This window comes from Sciurus vulgaris, assembly GCF_902686455.1.
Source record: "Sciurus vulgaris genome assembly, chromosome: 4".
In the NCBI taxonomy this organism is placed as follows: Eukaryota; Metazoa; Chordata; class Mammalia; order Rodentia; family Sciuridae; genus Sciurus; species Sciurus vulgaris.
The window spans coordinates 70,509,426-70,518,106 of record NC_136464.1 but is presented as its reverse complement, the minus strand read 5'-3'; the positions used below and the strand labels follow the sequence as shown (position 1 = coordinate 70,518,106).

At 36.9% G+C, this 8,681-nt stretch overlaps 1 pseudogene across 1 annotated transcript; it reads right to left on the bottom strand.

Moving 5' to 3' along the window:
• Nucleotides 1-7,018: 7,018 nt before the first annotated feature.
• Nucleotides 7,019-7,957, bottom strand: LOC306660223 (ELAV-like protein 1; annotated as a pseudogene). The gene has a single exon. The product of its transcript is annotated as an ELAV-like protein 1 (transcript).
• Between the last annotated feature and the right edge of the window lie 724 nt (nt 7,958-8,681).

Sequence of the window (8,681 nt, the reverse complement as noted above, 5' to 3'; positions counted from 1 at the left end):
TAGAGCACCATGATCAAGTGGGTTTCATCTCAGGGATGCAAGGTTGGTTCAACATCAGGAAATCAATAAATGTAATTCACCATATCAATAGACTTAAAGTCAAGAATCACATGATTATTTCAATAGATGCAGAAAAAGCATTTGATAAAATACAGCACCCCTTCATGCTCAAAACACTAGAAAAAATAGGGATAGTGGGAACATTCCTTAACATTGTAAAGGCCATTTATGCTAAGCCCATGGCCAATATCATTCTAAATGGTGAAAAACTGAAAGCATTCTCCCTAAACACTGGAACAAGGCAGGGATGCCCTCTTTCACCACTTCTATTCAACATCGTTCTTGAGACTCTAGCCAGAGCAATTACACAAACCAAAGAAATTAAAGGGATACAAATTGGAAAAGAAGAACTCAAACTATCCCTGTTCACTGATGACATGATTATATATTTAGAGGAACCTGGAAATTCCGCCAGAAAACTCTTAGAACTCATAAGTGAATTCAGTAAAGTAGCAGGTTACAAGATCAATGCTCATAATCCAACTCATTTTTATACATAAGTGATGAATCTTCAGAAAGAGAAATTAGGAAAACTATCCCATTCACAATAGCCTCAAAAAAAATAACATACTTGGGAATCAATCTCACAAAAGAGGTGAAAAACCTCTACAATGAGAACTACAGAACACTAAAGAAAGAAATTAAAGAGCACCTTAGAAGATGGAAAGATCTTCCATGTTCTTAGATAGGAAGAATTAATATTGTCAAAATGGCCATACTACCTAAAGTGCTATACATATTCAATGCAATTCCAATTAAAATCCCAATGACGTACCTTACAGAAATAGAGCAAGCAATTATGAAATTCATCTGGAAGAATAAGAAACCCAGAATAGCTAAAGCAATCCTTAGCAGGAAGAGTGAAACAGGGGGTATTGCAATACCAGATCTTCAACTCTGCTACAAAGCAATAGTAACAAAAACGGCATGGTATTGGTACCAAAATAGAAAGGTAGATCAATGGTACAGAATAGAGGACACAGACACAAACCCAAATAAATACAATTTTCTCATACTAGACAAAGGTGCCAAAAATATGCAATGGAGAAAAGATAGCCTCTTCAACAAATGGTGCTGGGAGAATTGGAAATCCATAAGCAACAGAATGAAACTAAACCCATATCTCTCACCATGCACGAAACTAAACTCAAAATGGATTAAGGACCTCGGGATCAGACCAGAGACCCTGCAGATTATAGAAGAAAAAGTAGGTCCAAATCTTCACCTTGTTGGTCTAGGATCAGACTTCCTTAACAGGACTCCCATAGCACAAGAAATAAAAGCTAGAATCAAAAACTGGGATAGATTCAAACTAAAAAGCTTTCTCTCAGCAAAGGAAACTATCAGCAATGTGAAGAAAGAGCCTACAGAGTGGGAGAATATCTTTGCCAATCATACTTCAGATAGAGCACTAATCTCCAGAATCTATAAAGAACTCAAAAAACTCTACTCCAAGAATACAAATAAGCCAGTCGACTAATGGGGCTAAGGAAATGAATAGACACTTCACAGAAGAAGATGTACAAGCAATCAACAAACATATGGAAAAATGTTCAACATCTCTAGTAATAAGAGAAATGCAAATCAAAACTACCCTAAGATTCCATCTCACCCCAATTAGAATGGCGATTATCAAGAATACAAGCAATAACAGGTGTTGGCGAGGATGTGAGGGGAAAGGTACACTCATACATTGTTGGTGGGGCTGCAAATTAGTGCAGCCACTCTGGAAAGCAGTGTGGAGATTCCTTAGAAAACTTGGAATGGAACCACCATTTGACCCAGCTATCCCACTCCTTGGCCTATACCCAAAGGACTTAAAATCAGCATACTACAGAGATACAGCCACATCAATGTTCATAGCTGCTCAATTCACAATAGCCAGACTGTGGAACCAACCTTGATGTCCTTCAATTGATGAATGGATAAAGAAACTGTGGTATATATATACAATGGAATATTACTGAGCCATAAAGAATGATAAAATTATGGCATTTGCAGGCAAATGGATGAAATTGGAGAATATCATGCTGAGATAAGCCAATCTCAAAAAGCCAAGGGACGAATGATATTGCTAATAAGTGGACGATCACATATAATGGGGGGAGGGAAGGGTTAGTGTTAGGGTTAGAGTTAGGGTTAGGGAGGGGGGGCAAGTATGGAGGAAGGAAGTACTGTATAGAGGGAAAAGAGGGGTGGGAGGGGTGGGGGAAGGGAAAAAATAACAGAATGAATCAAACAACATAACTCTATGTAAATTTATGATTACACAAATGGTATGCCTTTACGCCATGTACAAACAGAGAAACAACATGTATCCCATTTGTTTACAATAAAAAAATACATTATTAAAAAAATATAAATAAATAAATAAATAAATAAAATATAAAAGGGGCTGGGGATGTGTCTCAGTGGCTATGCACCCCTGGGTTCAATCCCTGGTACACACACACACACACACACACACACACACAAATTGACCAAGACAAGGTAGAAGAAGAGTATGGGTTGAAGAAAAATTCATAGGGCATTATGTCAGTGATTCTATTCCCTTTTATTCTATTTGCTTTGAGTGCATTAGATGCTAAGCTATATTGAGAACTAAGACTAAGAAAAGCCAGTGATAAAGAACTGTGTCTTACGAAGCTTCCAAAATACATTCTGGTTTGTAATAGAGTTTGAACTAAAAGAAACAATGAACCTCTCAGCTGAAAGCTATAATATAAGTCAAAAAACTCAAAGTTCTTTCTTTTAAACCCAAAGTTCTTGATGCTTAAAAATATTTAACCATGTCCATTCTGTAGCAATTTAATCAACTGTTTCAATTAGTCAAAACTAGTTAATTTTATAGAAAATATTCATTTAACAGTAAGCATTCAATAGCTACTGTATGAAATGTTCTTTGATAAAGCCATGAGGTTAAAAATCCCTAAATCGTAGTATCTGGCTTCAAGGAGGTAAGGTTTAAATAAAGCAGATTGAATGAGATTAATGTCAAGTAATAGAGGCACTCAGAAAGAGAGAGAAAGAGAAAGAGAGAGAGGTATGAAATTACTTCTGGCTAGTGAATTTCAGAAAAGAGGTAGTAGTTAAACTGTATAATAAATAATTGGTAAATTATTGAATCTGATAATGAATAATTGCAGATAGAGGGGACTTAATAATTGCAGATAGAGTTGGAGAAGGGTAGGTTGTAGAGAGAGACACACAAGTTGTTCAGTTTGACTAGAACTTAGGTTGTGAGACAAAGAATTGGAAGACATAAAAAAGATAAGGATTTATTTTAAAAAGTGTTAATTTCTAGGTTAAAATATTCAAGCCCTAATCTATGGGAGAGAGGGATTCATTTAGGTTTCTGTTGTTTGTTTAGTTTTTGATATGTCTGATGGAATTAAATATCTACATTAAGGGTAAATCTGGTAGGGAGGTTTGAAATGGATTACAGGTCACAACAGTCAATAGAAAATCCTACCAACAACAATGACAAAATCTTTTAATAGCTTATATAAGGATTAGAGGACCTGAAATTAGAAAATAGCAGCAGGAATAGAAAAATGGGAATGATTTTAACAATATCAAAAAGGCTGAATGAAAAGAACAAAGAAAGAAGAATAAATTCAGGAAGGATTCCAATCTGTAATCTCATTTATTAGAAGATGGGTGATCATCGTATCTGAAATAGTGAGGTATAGATGATAAAGATTATTTCAAGTTGTTTCCAGACAGGTGAGAATGTGTGTTCAATTGGGTTCCAAAAGTCCAAGCCTTGAAGGACCTCGGGCATAAACAATAAATTTTGAAAAACTGATGAAGAGACATACTGAATTACTTCCATACTAAAACAAAACTACCAGGAACTAATTAAGCCTTCTCACAGTGCTGGGGACCAAACCCAGGGCCTTGTGCTTGGAAAGCAAGCACTCTACTGACTGAGCTATCTCCCCAGCCCTTAATTAAGTCTTAAACTCAGGACTTAGACCCATCCCAGGACCAATTTATGCATGGAAGTGAAAAGGGAGTGGAAACTGAAGGACAGCAGAACATTGGAAGTTTTGATTATTCCAGAGCAAAGACAGTCTGTAACCTTCCCAGCAACACAGCAAGAATTCAGACTTCCTTTTTGCCCTGGCTTCAGGCATGGCATTTGAAAGTATGTCAATGTATGCAGCCTCCAAGATGGTCCCCAAACATCTGTGCCACCTAGTGTCAGGTCTTTGTGTAATCCCATCCATTTGAATGTAGGTTTGTGCAGGTAACTTCTTTATATCACATACAATATTGTGAAATTAACAGGATGCCATTGGGGACTATCATTTCCATCTTGACAGAATTCTCCTTCTTGGAGACTTCACTTTGGAGGAGATAGGCTGCCGCGTTGTGAGTGGTCCTATATAGAAACCCAGATGTAAAGGAACCAGTCTCTATTTGTCCTCAATTAAAAACCTAAATCTGTCATCAGCCATGTGAGATAGCTGGAGATAATTGCAGCCCTGAATGACACCTTTTTGCAACATTGAGACAGACCATGAGTCAGAGAAACAGTTCAGGCTAGATTCTTGACCATTAGTGATATAATATATGTGTCGTTTTAATCCACTAAATTTTGAATCATTTTTTATTTACAGTAAGCAAAAGAAAACTCATACAGTGTTCATTATGTGAAGTGGTTCTGCAGAGAGAATTGAGAATGCCTCTCATACCAATACAGAGAGAGCAGAATGGTATCGTCTTTATCTGTGAACAGCTCTTAGGAAGAAAAGGGTCTTAAAAAGCCACATAAAGTTTCATTTAGACCCAAAGTGATATGAGTGCAATGAATGAAGCCAAATATTTTTTGGACACTTGAGAGGGGACTGACATTTACTGAAAGGATGCTGGAACTTTAGAAGCTATGCATAAGTTATTCTGACACACAAACACATAAAAAAAAAGTGCAATAGATAAAACGTACTTCTCAAAGGATTCAGCATGGTGGAATAACAAATAACAGACAGTACCCCTCCACCACAGACTATGATGGACAGAGTGCTTTAATACTCTTCCTTCTTCTTCAAAGAACTCAGAGAGAATTGAAGTGCCTCAGATTAAATTTCTACCAGGAAGTGCAATAGATCTCAAAATATAATTCAAGATTATCCTAAACAAACAAATGAATTCATAAATTTAAGTAAGTTATGTTTCACACATACTCAAATTTCTTGCCTGAGATTCAAGCTAGGATAATAAAATGTTTTCCTCCTGTAATTTGTAAATATAACCAGCCTTGTTGATAGTTCAAAGACATTTAATTACTTTACATTAATCAAACATTTTTGTCTATATTTGAAGTTATCAATTCAAATCTCCAAAATAATGATAACACAAATTACAAAATAACTAAATAATTTTAACAAGGAAAATAGATGACTTCTATTTTAAAAACTGCTACTTTAAGCAAAATTTTATTAACATAATTTTAGGTTCATAGGCAATTGTAATAAATAGAAATCTCATGTGTCTTTTATTGAGTTTCCCCTAAATATAACATGTTGCAAGATTATAGTAAAATGTCACAACCAAGCAGTTGACCTTGACACAAACCACTAATCTTATTCATATTTCTTCAGTTTTACTTACACTTTCTCTAGTGTGTATGTGCCTGTGTATTTAGCTTTAGATACTTTTATCAAATGTACACAAATTAATGTATCCACCACCATGGTCAATTTATGTTCCCACCAGTGATGCATTTTTTTCTTTATTTTTTCAAGCAAAACAAAATCAAATTTAATGATCTTTCTTGCAAAAGTAAAAACAAACAGCAAGCACAAAAAAAGCAAAATAAAATTAACAGAATAGAGAAACCAAAAATGTCAAGGCAGTTATAAGGAGAATTTTGAGGGTTAATCTTTAAACTACAAATTAAAGGTTTTTGTTAGTAGATAACTGGCTAGAAGTTCTTTTTCTGCTGAGTGTTCACCTGAAAGCAAAATTCCAAAATAAAATCCAACTAAGAAAAACGTCTAATGTTCTCAAGGAGGGATGGGAGAAATACAATGCTCAAAATGTTTTGTGTTAATAAAAAATAGAACTATCTGATGCATTGAAGCTATGCTAAATGCTCTTGGAAACTTGAGAAATCACTGTGAGCAATGGTTTCTGATGTGTGGGGCCCTGTGCGTGCAATGTGTGGACAGAAATTCTGGATGTCAGAGAAGCTGGACATCTTCAGGCATGACTGCAACTCAGGACTGACTGAAATATACTGGAATTTTCCTAAAACTCATAGGTCCATTCCCATTGGTGCCCAGGTTTATGAAACACCTATGTGTCCTTCTTTGGAAGGCCCAGAATGGCCTGATGTTTGGGACCTTCCCTTCCTGGTAGTGGCCCATGTTGGACAGCCACTCCCAAGAGCATTCAGCAAAGCCCAAGACTGAGTGATCAGAGGTGGCACTGGGAACAGTTTAGGAAAACAATTTGCTGTCAACCAAAGTATATGTTGCTTAAAATGTTGAAGTGGTTGAGAAAATGCACACTCAGCATCTAACATCTTTAGATTAAAAACTAATCTCATTTTTAAAAAATCCAGTTTATGGAGACATTGATTGAAAGGAGCACCTTAGTCTTAGAAGTAAAGCATGTTTCAGTTTCCCCACCATCCAGAGGGACTGGTTAGTCAATGTAGTCTACTTAGGTTTCTGTTTAATTTATATATTAAAGAAAATCACTTAAGAAACTTAATATTGGTTAACCTTGTGGGATTTCCAACATTTGAACATGTGAGTTTCAGCCCAGAGTATAAAAATCGTTTCACTTCTCATTTAAACTACAAACACTTGGTCAAAATTGGCACAAAATGAGTTGTACACCAACAAAAACGTTATAACTTCTTCACTCTTAATTATCTACTCTACACCTAAAAAAAAAAAAAAAAAAAAAGAAACAAACAAACAAACAAACCAAAAACATGGGTGAGTTACCTGTAGGACTTGTTGGTTTTGAGGGAAACCTGTAAGCTTTTGTACCCCAGACAGTAGCCACTCAGACTTGCTATGACCATTGCAGCTTCTTCACAGTTTGTCATGGTCACAAAACCAAACCCTTTGCACTTGTTGGTGTTGAAATAGCAAATCACTTTGACATTGGTTACTGTGCCAAAGGGGCAGACATCTGCCAGAGGATCCCCTCAAGCAGCATATTCCCCAGGGTTGCAGAATAACATGCACCAGCCTGAAAGGGCGTTTCCTGGGACATTGACACCAGAAAACCCACTCATTTGATCTACACCCCAAGGGCAGATCTGAACTTCTAGGTCTGGGGATGCTGGACCTTGTAACCACTTTGCAGGTGCTGTACAGCTGTGAGAGCAGCATCACATTTTTGTTTTGATTGGGCTTGACTGCAGACTTCACTGTGATGGGCTTAGAGGAACCTGGAGGTTTATGACCATTGAAACTGGCAATGGCCTCTTCTGCTTCCGATCATTTGCCAAACTGGATGAACGCAACTCCTCTGGATAAACCTGTGATCTGATCCACAAGGATCCAGGAGTTGATGATTCGGGGCATCCTTCTGGGTCATGGTTGTACTGATGTGCAAGTTGGTATCTTTGATGACTTCTAAGCTTGGGTGAGCATATGTCACACCAATTGTTTTTGACTGAAGCCTCAGACCATTCAGCGTGCCGATCGATCCTAGCTCTTGGCAGTCACGAGATTCACAAAACCATAGCCCAAACAGTGTCCTGCTATTTTATCCTGAAAAAGTTTTACAGATTCAACTTCACCAGTGCCGCTGAACAGACTCTGCAACTCGTCCTGGGTCATATTCTGAGGGAGGTAGTTGAAAATCACTCATTCTCCCAATGTTGTCCCTACAGTCTTTAGCTTATATGTTCTTTATAACCATTAGTCATTATTAGATTACTTAAAATCTGGATGCAGGCTGGCACTAACAGTTCCACTCTGCCCATTCTTCTCACATTTTTTTAAGTTATTGTAGTTAAGTATGCAATGATATCTCTTCCTGGTTTATATTTGCATTTCCCTGATAGTTAATGATCCAGAACATTTTTTTCATGTTTGTGTGATTTCTGTTTTTTTGCTCATTTTGTTTTGTTTTGTTTACTGTTGAGTTTTGAAAATCTTTATACATTGGAACCATGAATTCTATGTTGAATACCTAATTTGTAAATATTTCTCCAAGTCTGCAGCTTGTCTTTTCATCTACTTCCCATGGTCTTTCTTGGTGTTGTTGGAGTGGGGGAAGGAATGAGTTTATGAGGGCTGTCTTGTCTTGTTAGGTTGAGTTGGGAAGTAAGAGGCCTTGGTTGCCTCCTTCTGGGGGTTACACAAGGCATTCTGTTGCTGTGCGCTTCTTCCGGTCCTGCATCTCAAATCAATTTTCTGTCCCCTTCAAAACTCGCAAAGGACTCCTTGGACTGCCTCTTGCACTATTCCTAGTGTTACAGTTATATTTCATGAGGAAGAACAGAGAAACTATCCACAGTATCTTGTCTGGACTGGAATTATAAGCATTTATAAGAATATAAAATATGAACTGAAAAATTGAATGCTGTTGATGATATTGGAGGAGCAGACGCAATATTAAGTAGACTTCATACCTCAAATAAATATATA